The sequence below is a fragment of the Ovis canadensis genome, chromosome 1 (assembly GCF_042477335.2).
Source record: "Ovis canadensis isolate MfBH-ARS-UI-01 breed Bighorn chromosome 1, ARS-UI_OviCan_v2, whole genome shotgun sequence".
Classification (NCBI taxonomy): Eukaryota; Metazoa; Chordata; class Mammalia; order Artiodactyla; family Bovidae; genus Ovis; species Ovis canadensis.
In genome coordinates, this window is record NC_091245.1 from 244,144,699 (window position 1) to 244,158,763 (window position 14,065).

The following is a 14,065-nucleotide window of genomic DNA, read 5'->3' on the forward strand; positions in this document are numbered from 1 at the left end:
CTGGCAAAAATCTCTTTAAGAAATCAATTTAAATATATTTCAGGGCAGGCCTTTAGAAAATCTCTGTCTACTGCAAAGAGGCAGTAGAACAGTGTCTTGAAGAGTTCTACTTAGAGATGGTAACCTCTCTCAGCCTCAGTTTCTTCATCTGTAAAATGAACATTAGAATAGCAATTTTTAAGCTGAAGTATACTTAATTTTGGGCTTCCCAATTGGCACTAGTGGTAAAGAAGCCACCTGCCAATGCAGGAGACCTAAGAGATGCGGTTTCAAACCCCTGGGTTGGGAGGACCCCCTGGAGGAGGGCATGGCAACCCACTCCAGTGTTCTTGCCTGGAGAATCCCATGGACAGAGGAGCCTGGTGTGCTATGGTCAATGGGGTCGCAAAGAGTAGGACACGACTGGAGTGACTTAGCATGCATGGTTAATACATGCATAGTTAGTTTACGATCTGTTGTTTCAAGTATATGGCAAAGTGATTCAGTTCCACACACTCACACACACACACACACACATACACACAACATACATACATATTTTTTTTCAGATCTTTTCCATTATAGGTTATCACAAGATAGAGGATATTTCCCTGTGCTATACAGCAGATATTTGCTATTTACTTATTTTATATATAGCAGTGTGTCAGTGGCACCCCATTGCAGTACTTTTGCCTGGAAAATCCCATGGACGGAGGAGCCTGGAAGGCTGGAGTCCATGGGGTCGCTGAGCGTTGGACAAGACTGAGTGACTTCACTTTCACTTTTCACTTGCATGCATTGGAGAAGGAAATGGCAACCCACTCCAGTGCTCTTGCCTGGAGAATCCCAGGGATGGCGGAGCCTGGTGGGCTGCCATCTATGGGGTCAGACAGAGTCAGACACGACTAAAGTGACTTAGCAGCAGTAGCAGTAGCAGTGTGTATATATAATCCCAAACCCCTAATTTATCTCTTCCCTACCCACCAATATCCCCATTGGTAACTATAAGTTTGTTTTCTATGTCTGAGCCTATTTTTGTTTTGTAAATGAGTTTATTTGTAGTTTTTCTAGATTCCACATGTAAGTGATATCCTATGATATTTGTCTTTTTCTGTCTTGCTTACTTCATTTAGGATGATAATCTCTAGATTCACCCATGTTGCTACAAATGACATTACTTCATTCTTTTTTATGTTCTTTACCCACTCATCTGTCAATGGACATTTAAGTTGTTTCCGTGTCTTGGCTCTTGTAAATAGTGCTGCTGTGTGAACATTGGAATGCATGCATCTTTTTGAATTATAGTTTTGCTTGGATCTATGCCCAGGAGTTGGATCACAGGATTGAATGGTAACTCTATTTTTAGTTTTTTAAGGAACCTCTATACTTTTCTTCATAGTGACTGCACCAGTTTTTATTCCCACCATCAGTGTAGGAGGGTTCCTTTTCCTCCATATAATAGCAATATTAATACCTATATTACTAGAATTATTGTGAGGATATGATAAATCAGATAGTACATGAAAAGTTCTTTGAAAAGCGCCTGCTGCCTGAGCACTAAACAAATCTTAGCCATTATTTTACCTGCTCCCTATACCATCTCAGACTTAGTTCCACTTGTCAAGACTGAGGTAGTAATAGTAAATAATTACTGCTCTGTGTAGATTTTTCAAAAATATATCGAGGGCTTCCCTGGGCGCTCAGTAGTTAAGAATCCACCTGCCAGTGTAGCAGCCAAGGGTTCAATCTGATCTGGGAAGATCTCACATGCTGCAGAGAAGTTAGGCCCATGTGCCACAAGTCTAGCTTGTGCTCTACAGCTTGGGAGCTGCAACTACTGAGCCCACACGTCCTGGAGCCCTGCTCCACAGCAAGAGAAGTCACCACAATGAGAAGCCCACCCCCCACAACTAGAGAATAGCCCTTCAAAATAAAATAAATAAAAGTTTAAAAAACCTATCTCTCTATTCTCTTACAAAATATATTGAGAACATATACATGTATATATATTATGACTAGCATAAATTGATCAATATCTATAAATGATTTGCAAATTAGTAAGTTGGACTTGTGTTAACATTGTTGTTTCCTCCCTGGTGCTTTGTGAGTTTATTTATTTTCCTTTTTAAAAATTTTTTAGCTGTGCTGGGTCTTCATTGCTGTGTGGGTTTTTCTCTAGTTGCGGTGAGTGGGGGCTACTTTCTAGTTGTGGTGCTCGGGCTCCTCATCATGGTGGCTTCTCTTGTTGCCGAGTATGAGTTCTAGGCTTGCAGGCTCAGTAGTTGTGTCTCATGGGGTTACTTGCCCCGCAGCACATGGAATCTTCCTGGAGCAGAGAACCAGTATTCCCTGCAAACTCTTAACCACTGGACCACTAGGGAAGTCTTGCTTTGTATGTTTAAACTGAATAGTGTTGTCAGTATTATCAAATGCCTGCTGATTATACTACATTAATATTTTCCCTAAGTAGGCAATATACTGACACTTAAAAAATATTTAATGTTACAAGTGCCCATAATTAGTAGAGCAAAGTTCAGTTAAATAGTGAAATTATTAGGTTAAAACTTAAAGGTCATCAGAGGCACAATCTCCTAATTTGGGGCAATTATCTGGTTCATTGCCTTTGCTCTGACATATATGTCATGATATACATACAAGGTAGGGCTTAGAGAGGACAATTTAATTAGTTTTTTTTCATTTACACTTTATTGCAATTCCCAGTAGTGAAAAAATAAGGCTGATGAACCAGTTGCTCTGCATCTGAATTACCAAAACATAAAAGCATGATGAAATGTTTGTATGAAACATGGTATTTATTTTAGAAGAGCAAATGAAGGCTATTCTTTTCATAGAAGATGTGCCAGCATTGTTAATTTTAACTTTCATAAATGTAGTAATCACATTAAAGTGTTTAACATGGTAAAGTCAGAAGCTATAAATTCTATTGACTCTATTTTGAAACTTCAATAGTTTGAATATCCTTCTATGAGTGGAAACACTTTAGAGTAGTTTGTAAGTAATTTTAGTGGTTTCTGCAAATATGGATTCAATTACTTCTAAATTATGTATCAAGAATTTTGAATACAGTTCAGTGTGAAATCAACTTTTTGGTTATAAAGACTATTTTTTCATTTTTTGAAAGCATAAAAACTAAACAATAATCCATGATTTTTGTGTTCATTAATTTAAGTTTTTGTTTAAAAATAAGCCATTCTTAAACTAAGTTAGAAACATAACTGAATAGTAAGAAGCAAATATAATTACACACATGCCATTTAATTCTTATTTTAGTTTAATACTGTGAGGATTTGTCACAATCGATTGCTTCTCTTCATGAGCATCTTTCTGTAAATGTGGTAGGTACTCATTTCCTTCTATTATCCAAGTATAAATGAATAAATCTACTTTTGAAATAATATTAAGTTTAAGGCAATGATTAGTTGAGCATAATTTAATTTGTATTTTACATTTTATAGTTTTTCCATCAATTATGTATTTCTGGTAATATAATTTATAGTTTGACAGAAGAGTAAATTAGAAGGGAAAGGACCATATGAATTGGGAATGAGACCACATTTATTTCACATGTATGTGATGAACACATGTATATTCGGCAAAAAAGATGCCTTGGAAATCAAGTTCTTTGGAAATGTTTGAGATTGCTGATCTGTGTCAAAAGGTACTAAGACTATGTTGGTAATGGAATATTTTGAGAAAGTGATCCTACTGTAAACTAGTTTATCCTAAGCTGCCTATAAAATATGGGTTTGTCAAGAATTCAGTGCTTTTGTTGAACTGCTATCTCTGTGAAGGTAGGGATCACCTGGCTCCTTACCTTGGCCCACCGGCCCTGCATGTGGGATCATCCCTTTCTTACGAGCCTCACCTTCTGCCCTTCTTCTTGCTAACAGCATTCCAGGGGCAATGACCTTCTTTAGCATCTGAAACTCACCCTGCTCCTTTCTCTGTCAGAGACTTACCTGTCATCTTAGTCCAACTCGACCATAAAATTTGTTTCCCAGGCATGTGGCTGTTATTATAATCGTCTATTTACCTTGTAGGAAAGTGAGCGTGGTGAGGACAGAAGGCAAGTTTTCCTTCTTCATGGCTCTGCCTCACTGCTAGGCATAGTATCCTGCCTGCAGCAGGAGAACAGTGTATGTTTGTTGAATTCCCCAGCATTTAACACACTGAATGCTTGAAAAATCATATACCAAAGTTGTTACTAAGCCAATATATTGTTTTTAACAAATTTTCCAGCTCTAAAATCCAAATCCACACTGTTTTATATAATGTGTGCTGCTGCTGCTGCTGCTAAGTCACTTCAGTCGTGTCCGACTCTGTGCGACCCCATAGACGGCAGCCCATAATGTGTGCCCAGGTACAGATGTAATTATTTATATTTACATGCTCTTAGAGGGCACAGTTAAATGCTCCAAAGCAAATGCTGACTTTGTTATATTTGCTAGCTGCATGGATTATTTCCAATATGCTACTGGAGATCAGTGGAGAAAAAACTCCAGAAAGAATGAAGAGATGGAGCAAAGCAAAAACAATACCCAATTGTGGATGTGACTGGTGATGCAAGTAAAGTCTGATGCTCTAAAGAGCAATATTGCATAGGAATCTAGAATGTTAGGTCCATGAATCAAGGCAAATTTGAAGTGCTCAAATAGGAGATGGCAAGACTGAACATCGACATTTTAGGAATCAGTGAACTAAAATGGACTGGAATGGGTGAATTTAGCTCAGATGACCATTATATGCCCACTACTCTATGCTCTATGCCCACTACTGTGGGCAAGAATTCCCTAGAAGAAATGGAGTATCTATCACAGTCAACAAAGGAGTCTGAAATGCAGTACTTGGATGCAAACTCAAAACGGACAGAATGATCTCTGTTCGTTTCCAAGGCAAACCATTCAATATCACAGTAATCTAAGTCTATGCCCCGACCAATAATGCTGAAGAAGCTGAAGTTGAATAGTTCTATGAAGAACTACATGGCCTTCTAGAAGTAACACCCCCAAAATATGTCCTTTTCATTAGAGGGGACAGGAATGCAAAAGTAGGAAGTCAAGAAATACCTGGAGTAATGGGTAAATTTGGCTTTGGAGTACAGAATGAAGCAGGGCAAAGGCTAACAGAATTTTGCCAAGAGAATGCACTGGTCATAGCAAACACCCTCTTCCAGCAACACGAGAACACTCTACACATGGACATCACCAAATGGTCAATACTGAAATAAGATTGAGTATATTCCTTGCAGCAAAAGATAGAGAAGCTCTATAGAGTCAGCAAAAATAAGACCGGAGCTGACTGTGGCTCAGATCATCAACTCATTATTGCTAAATTCAGACTTAAATTGAAGAAAGTAGGGAAAACCACTAGACCATTCAGGTATGGCCTAAATCAAATCCCTTATGACTATACAGTGGAAGTGACAAAGGGGATTCAAGGGATTAGATCTGATAGAGTGAAAGAAGAACTATGGACAGAGGCTCATGACATTGTATAGGAGGCAGTGATTAAGACCATCCCCAAGAGAAAGAAATTAAAAAAGGCAAACTGGTTGTCTGAGGAGGCCTTACAAACACCTATGAAAAGAAGAGAAGCAAAAGGCAAAGGAGAAAAGGAAAGATATACCATTTGAATGCAGAGTTCCAAAAAATAGCAAGGAGAGATAAGAAAGCTTTCCTCAGTGATCAGTGCAAAGAAATAGAGTAAAGTAATAGAATGGGGAAGACTAGAGATCTCTTCAAGAAAATTAGAAATACCAAGGGAGCATTTCATGCAGAGTGGGCACAATAAAGGGCAGAAATGGTATGGACCTAAGAGAAGCAGAAAATATTAAGAAGAGGTGGCAAGAATACACAGGAGAACTATACAAAAAAGATATTCACGACCCAGATAACCATGATGGTTTGATCATTCACCTAGAGCCAGACATCCTGGAATGCGAAGTCAAGTGGGCTTTAGGAAGCATCACTACGAACAAAGCTAGTGGAGGTGATGGAATTCCAGTGGAGCTATTTCAAATCCTAAAAGATGATGCTGTGAAAGTGCTGCACTCAATATGCCAGCAAATTTGGAAAACTCAGCAGTGGCCACAGGACTGGAAAAGGTCAGTTTCCATTCCAATTCCAAAGAAAGGCTATGCCAAAGAATGCTCAAACTACCACACAATTGAACTCATCTCACACACTAGCAAAGTAATGCTCTAAATTCTCCAAGCTTCAGCAGTATGTAAACCGTGAACTCCCAGATGTTCAAGCTGATTTTAGAAAAGGCAGAGGAACCAGAGATCAGATTGCCAACATCTGCTGGATCATTGAAAAAGCAAAAGAGTTCCAGAAAAACATCTGCTCCTGCTTTATTGACTTTGCCAAAGCCTTTGGGTGGATCGCAACAAATTGTGGAAAATTCTTCAAGATATGGGATGACCAGACCACCTGACTTGGCTCCTAAGAAATCTGTATGCAGGTCAAGAAGCAACAGTTAGAACTCTACATGGAACAACAGACTGGTTCCAAATTCAGAAAGGAGTATGTCAAGGCTGTATATTGTCACCCTGCTAATTTAACTTCTGTGCAGCGTACATCATGAGAAACGCTGGACTGGAAGAAGCACAAGCTGGAATCAAGATTGCCGGGAGAAATATCAATAACCTCAGATGTGCAGATGACACCACCCTTATGGCAGAAAGTGAAGAACTAAAGAGCCTCTTGGTGAAAGTGAAAGAGGAGAGTGAAAAAATTGACTTAAAGCTCAACATTCAGAAAATGAAGATCATGGCATCTGGTCCCATCGCTTCATGGGAAATAGATGGGGAAGCAGTGGAAACCCTGGCTGACTTTATTTCTGGGTGCTCTAAAATCACTGCAGATGGTGACTGCAGCCATGAAACTAAATGACGCTTGTTCCTTGGAAGAAAAGTTATGACCAACCTAGATAGCATATGTGAAAGCAGAGACATTACTTTACCTCAAAGGTCCATCTAGTCAAAGCTATGGTTTTTCAAGTAGTTATGTGTGGATGTGAGAGTGGACTATAAAGAAAGGTAAGCACCGAAGAACTGATGCATTTGAACTGTGGTGTTGGAGAAGACTCTTGAGAGTCCCTTGGACTGCAAGGAGATCCAACCGGTCCATCCTAAAGGAAATCAGTCCTGAATATTCGTTGGAAAGACTGATGTTGAAGCTGAAATTCCAATACTTTGGTCACCTGATGTGAAGAACTTACTCACTGAAAAAGACCCTGATGCTGGAAAAGACTGAAGGCAGGAGGAGAAGGGGATGACAGGATGAGAGGTTTGGATGCCATCACCGACTCAATGGACTTGAGTTTGAGTAAACCCCGGGTATTGGTGATGGACAGGAAGGCCTGGCATGCTGTAGTCCAAGGGGTCACAAAGAGTCGGATTTTATTGAGCGGCTGAATTGAACTGAATTTGATTATTTCAAGTTCAATCACTTGAACGTTAAAGGCATATTCTCTAAAACAAAGATAATAATGCTTCCTTTTTAGTATTGTGAGGCTTAAATGAATATATAAAATGATGTTGGCGTGTTATAAGTATGAAATGTATGTTTTCCTTTTAATGTTTTTATAATGAATACTGTGTCTGTGTGCTCAGTCACACAGTCATGTCCAACTCTTTGTGACCCCATGAACTATAGCCTGCCAGGCTCCTCTGGCCTTGGGATTTCCCAGGGAAGAATACTGGAGTGGATTGTTATTTCCTCCTCCAGGGTATCTTCCCAACCCAGGGATTGAACTTGTATCTCCTGTGTCTCCTGCATTGGCAGGTGGATTCTTTACCATTGACCCTCCTGGGAAGCCTGATAATGAGTACTACTAGCAGTAGAAACCCTAGCATCTATATAAGTAGCTGCAATGTTAGATAATTGTCATGGTCAAATTTGCTTCTTCTGTAATAGAGTTTCTTCAGAAATGGTATTTGTATCTTGCTATAAATCCTGAGGGAAGACCTCATGATGTTGGAAGTACCCCATGAGGCTGGGCTTCACGTGACCTGAGTTACTTACTAGTTGTGTGACTTTGGCAGAATTATATAACACTTCTAGGGCTCTAGTTGGCCTTAAAATATTCTCAGATGAAATAATCTCAGGATGGAACTTCTTTGACCAAATCTCAAAAGCCTAAATCATTGTCTGAAGGTTCAGCCCCTCTTTCAGACTTTCAGACCTATGGGTGTAATGACTGGCTTGCTTTCGACAGTTGGAGCAGGGAGGAGATACAGAGGGAGAGGCTCTAATACTACCAGTGTTTTCCCCAGCAAAATTTGGGATAAATTAAGCTTGTGACAACCTGAAGTCTAAAACACCTCATCCGTGGGGGAGTTCCTTCGTAGTCTAATGGTTAGAATTCTAAACTTTCACTGGCCATGGCCTGGGCTCAGCCCCTGGTCAGGGGACTGAGATTCTGCAAGTCTCATGGTCAAGCCACAGAAAAACTCCCCTAAAACAGAGAAAATAAAAAATATAAAATACCTCTTTTGAGATATATATATATATATTTAGAAAAAGTTTGATATTTTTATATCACTATGTATATATTACCAAAGCTAATTGCTATGGATAAAAATTCAGAATACAATCCAGTAGTTGACTATTCATACCATCAATGTCTTTCTTTCTCTCTCTTAGCCTGTAAATAGCCAAAATTTTAGACAACAATTTTAAATGCCAAGGACATCTTTGATATAACATAAAGTAATTCCCAATGACGACTGCTTGCTCTTCCCATGACAGGAATCAGCCACTCTGTTTCCTGTTCGTTGTATGAATGTGTATATGTATTAATGGTGAACAATGGCACATTTAATCTAGAAGCAAAAGGAGATGTTCACAACCAGACAGTAGCATTTGATACAGAAAGGGAGGGTATACCCACACACATAAGCAAAGGAGGGCAACTAATGAATAAAACATCTTTTTAGAAGTGCAGAAAAATCAGTTGCACCATGTTAAAGCTGTTGCCAGGCAACATATCTTTTCACAATAAACACTTGTGAGTCAGATAACTCATGGAGACATTGAATTGGCAAATGTAACTGCTCTCAGGCAACTTCTGCAGTGTAGAGAATGCTCACAATCCTTTGCACAACATCAGGAATGCCTCTCTCCTTGTAACAATTTCTCCTTTGAACCACATTATTTGTTTTCATCTCTTCATGGGAATTCCCAGTCTTTATGCCTGAATCCCTCTTTATCTTGCAGGCAGCCAGGATGAACATGCAGATCAGGAACACATTCTTCACGGTCTAGGGCTGGGAGAATGCCGTCATCCCACCTCAGGTGTGGAATGTGCAACTTTTGCAGAGGAGTTGAGAAATAAGAAAAGCTAGATCTATGAGGAATCTCTGTTGGTGCAAGAGAAAATTACAAACACCATGCACGTTTATTTATTAAATCCAGTCAGGGAGAGAAAGGAGCTCCACCCCCCTACCTGCCCCCACAGACTTGGCCATCATGAGAGACGCGGGAAACAACAGGAATAGGGAATTGTCTTTTAGAGGATAGAATGAGATGACCTCAGGACCACCCACCCTTGTATTAGCAGAGCCGACAGAGAAAGCAGATTTTCGAACAGTAACTTGCTGTCTGATACTCCTGGCAGAAATACAAAAACATACTTCCATCTGAGATTTATGGCACCATAATGTATTCCCTCTAAGCTTTCCAGATAGCTCCCATTGCCAAATGTGACCGAAGCATAATCACAGCGACTAAAACAAATTAAATGTTCAGTTAAAGACAAGCCCTCGCCCCCTAAAAAATATGAGTAAGGGAAAGAAAAGCCCCCAGATTGGTAATAAATTAATGCCATGTCAGGTTTTTTAGTCAGCAAGCTTAGAGCCAGACCTTTCCAGTGCTGCCAGGGGTCCATGTGATCAACGGAGGGAGAGCTTCTCTCCTGCTGAATGGGCGGCACTACACAGACCCAGGGCTCCTGAGTTCTGCTTTGTTTAGTATCTACAGCAACAATGGCCATCTTTTAAAAAATAATTTTAGATTATTCTCACATCATGTTTCAAAGTATATCTCATTTTTTTTTGTGGCAGCCAGATAAGTAACATATATCTTTTGCTACTTTAAGATAAATGCAATTTCAATATTTTCCATGTTTACTGAAAGTGTGAGATTAACATTTTATTGCAGAAATTTCCTCCCCTACAGTTTAAAGTTTAACATTTGAACACGTCCTCCCAAATACTACTTTACTGTTCTCTCATTATCCATTTTTTTGGTGTGTACAGAATTTTGCAATTTAATTGTTAAGTAATATGACCCTTTTAGGAGAAGAATGAATTAAGTTAACAAAGATTGAAAATTAGCAATTCTGGAAAAAAATTTAAGTCTCTTTCATATATCTGTACAAATTTTGGAGCTGGGTGTGGCTCTCAGAGTTTATATATTCCAATTATTTTGTGATGTAGAAATTGAGAGCCTGGAATCTGAAACAACTTGTTTGAGTTCATCAAATTAGTTAATTAACCGACTCTAAAACTCAGATGGGAGATTCCCTGGTAGCTCAGTTGGTAAAGAATCCTCCTGGCTCTCAGATTTAGCAATATTTTCTTACATATTATTTCTGCCTCTTCCTTATAATGAAATATGAAGAGACTTCAAAACATAAAATAAAGAGTAGTATTTCCAAAGTTTAAAAAGGAAAGGAATAAAAGCACAATGCCATTTTGAAATAGATATCCATTGTTGTTCAGTTGCTAAGTTGTGTCCAGCTCTTTGTGAGCCCATGGACTACAGCATGCCAGGCTTCCCTGAATTTCACTATCTTCTAGAATTTTCTCAAATTCTTACTTTTAAGGTTAAAAATTTACTGAGAAGAGAATTCCATCTAAAGATGTGTCTTGAATATATCAGTCAACAAACATCAAGTACTTGTGTAACAATTTGTGTGGCTATTATTCACTTTAATAAGAATGGTGGTGCCTTATTTATCAATTTTTTTCTTTTAGAAATATAAAAAGAAGCAGACTATAGGTCATTTAAGAAAAATTTGAAATAATACTGGTATATTAAGATTGATTGTCCAATTCTGTAGTTGGTACTGTAGATTTAATTGATTGTCCAGTTCTACAAGTACGCTCTGCAAGTGTTTTTCCCAGAACTAAATATTGTCACTTTATTATATACCTCCAAAATTATACTTTGTACATGGCGTATATGTTAGTCATCTTAATACATTAGTGCTAGATGAGGTGCTAAACTCATTCACCCATGAGGCAGAGATAATAATGCTTGCCATAAACACCCAGACAGGAACAAAATGAAATCACAAATATTAATTTATTATTAATTGTAAAGCACCATACAGATATAACAAAGTACCTATTTTATTTCTTATATACAAATATCAGGGACCAAAGTATAATATTGAATTTTCCTTGCTTTGTCTCAAAGGGCAAATAATTAACAAGAAATTGTGTAGCAAAGAAATAGTCTAACATATAAGTATCTCTAAACTTTATGGCCACCTGGGCCTTTGAAGTTATGGTAAAAACATTCTTAGCCAGTGGGTTCTTATTATATGTCCATGAAGGGTTTCCATACATTTGTCAAAGTTTTAAAACTAATGACTTAAAATGTTTCTTCTGAATAGGCTTAAATTTTCACTACAAATTAAGTCACAATTGAAATAATAATTAATTTTGTTACAGAAATTCATATCAAGTTATAATAATTTCAGCCTATTTTTTGTAACTGCATGTTTCTCCTATTGCTTTAAAGCTAATTTAGGCCACATTATATACAAAATTAAATCTTACTTTTATAGCTACACCCTTGGGGTTCAATGAAAAGGCTTTATGAGCTAGAAATTAAAAGTACTGGTTGAAAATACTATTACATTATACCAGCTATTATTAAGGCAATTTACAAAGTTGGTGCTAAAACTATGCACATTTTTCATTGTTAGTCCTCATATATTCAGTAAGCCCATGGGACTGTTTGGTATATAATTTGGCAAATAAAATCACTTGAAAAGTAAATAGCAAATCAATGGCATTTATCACAAAAGAAAATTACACTATACCAACAGCAACATTTATTTAACCCAATATTGTTATGAATTAACACATTTATACTAAGTGATTTCAGGAAGACATTTGGATGCTACATTCCTCAGCTATGAATGAATGTGCTTTCATCCTAGCAATTTCTTCTCTGAAACTGGGAAAAATGATGAAATTATTGAGAGCATACTTTCAATAAAATATACTTCTGATGTTTTAAGACTCTCAGTTTTTCTAGGGAAGTATGCTGTGATATGTACATATGTTTATGTTGTCTGAAAGCCTGCCAGGCCTCAGATAAATTTAAAATATCTTTCATAGTTTGAAAGATATATAAGTTGAATATGTAAGTTTAACCTAGATAATAGTTACAAATTTTTCCTTTCAAAGACTTGAAAAGATTCAGTTCAGTCAGTTCAGTCGCTCAGTTGTGTCCGACTCTATGCGACCCCATGAAAAGATTAGTAATATTTAAATCACTATAACAAAAGCAAGCATATACAAAGATGTCATTTTTAATAATCTTTACTTTTGTGCATTAAAATATGAAAACAAGAGACACTTTGAGACAATCTTGAACTTATTTTTTAAGTACATATTGAGATTTTTGATGGTACATAGTGTTATGGTATTTCATAATGAAAAAGCTTCTCTATTAAGAGAACAATATTTGACTGCTTCCAGTACAAGTACAAAATGGGTATTAATGTTTTATGTTGAAAGAAAAACCATTTAATGTTCTACTTGATATACAACTGACGTATAAGACCTCTCTTAATGTTTAATTTTTGTATACTTTTGCAGCAATAAGTGATATTTCCACATGGAAGTGTATTTTTTGTTTCTTCTTTTCACTATGGCTGATACTTTTGAACAGGTTGTGGTGCCTACATTGTAGATTAATGAAAGTAACGTTACCTTCACACTGTGTCAACCATCAGGGTTAGGAAGAAGCAGAGGATAATTTTAGGATCTGAAAGAAGTGACTAAAAAGGGTAGAGTGAAAACAATAGACCTTTTTCTAAGTCAGAAGAATCGAATCTTTTTTGTGAGAACATGATTCTTGTCAGGCCAAAGCAGGGATAACAAATCCAAATATCTACATGCACCTGTCAGTGTGTGAATATATGGCCACAGGGAATGGTGGGCTTGGGAAGAACTAACTTGCAAGGGCATGTGTGCTTAGACACAAGTAAATGGAGAAATTTGAAAAATGCTATGATGCCAAAGCAGGTTTCTGAAAGCTAAATTTACCCAATTGGGTTGCCACTTAGCAACCCCGGAAAATTTAACTTGTGCGTGTGTATTCTCAGTTTCTAGCCGTGAAGTCCCTAAGGAGATGAAGAGTGAAAAGCAGTACAGTAACTGGTTGAAACCGTTCCACAAGGGAAATTTCACTAGATTTCAGAGATACTAATAGATTACAAATAGTCTAGAAATCTACCACATATAGCTTGTGGATGCTTGGGTAGACTTTGGCTGACTAATAGGTAACTCCTGGTGAGGGCAAAATAAAGCGGATAAATGATATATGTTAAACTAGTAAATTATTTAAAATTTCTCCCTCCTTATTAGGACAATTTCTGTTTTGTCCAAAACACAAGGAAAATGGATTCATAGCTGTTTATGTGGAAAAGCTGAAAACTGTTTCTTTATTGAGTTTCCATATTCATAACTCCAGCAAATAATTAATGTAACTAATCTGAAATTTCATGAAAAGTAATTCAATTTTATGATGTCTACAACAATTAAATTTATCAAGACCCATAAATTATAAAAATAGAAAAAAACATGATATCTGTGAAATTTCAGATATCAAAATGTTTCTATAAGAGGATTTATTTTTTACATATTAACAAGTATATATATTATGTATATTATAAAACTCAGATTATTTTATAATTTTATAATAAAACACAATTGATTTTTAGTTTAAGAATTGAAATTTGGACTTAACCTTTGGACAGTTCCACATGATGTTAATAATATGTTTTATTCATTTAAAATATTCTGATTGTTCTTATTTAT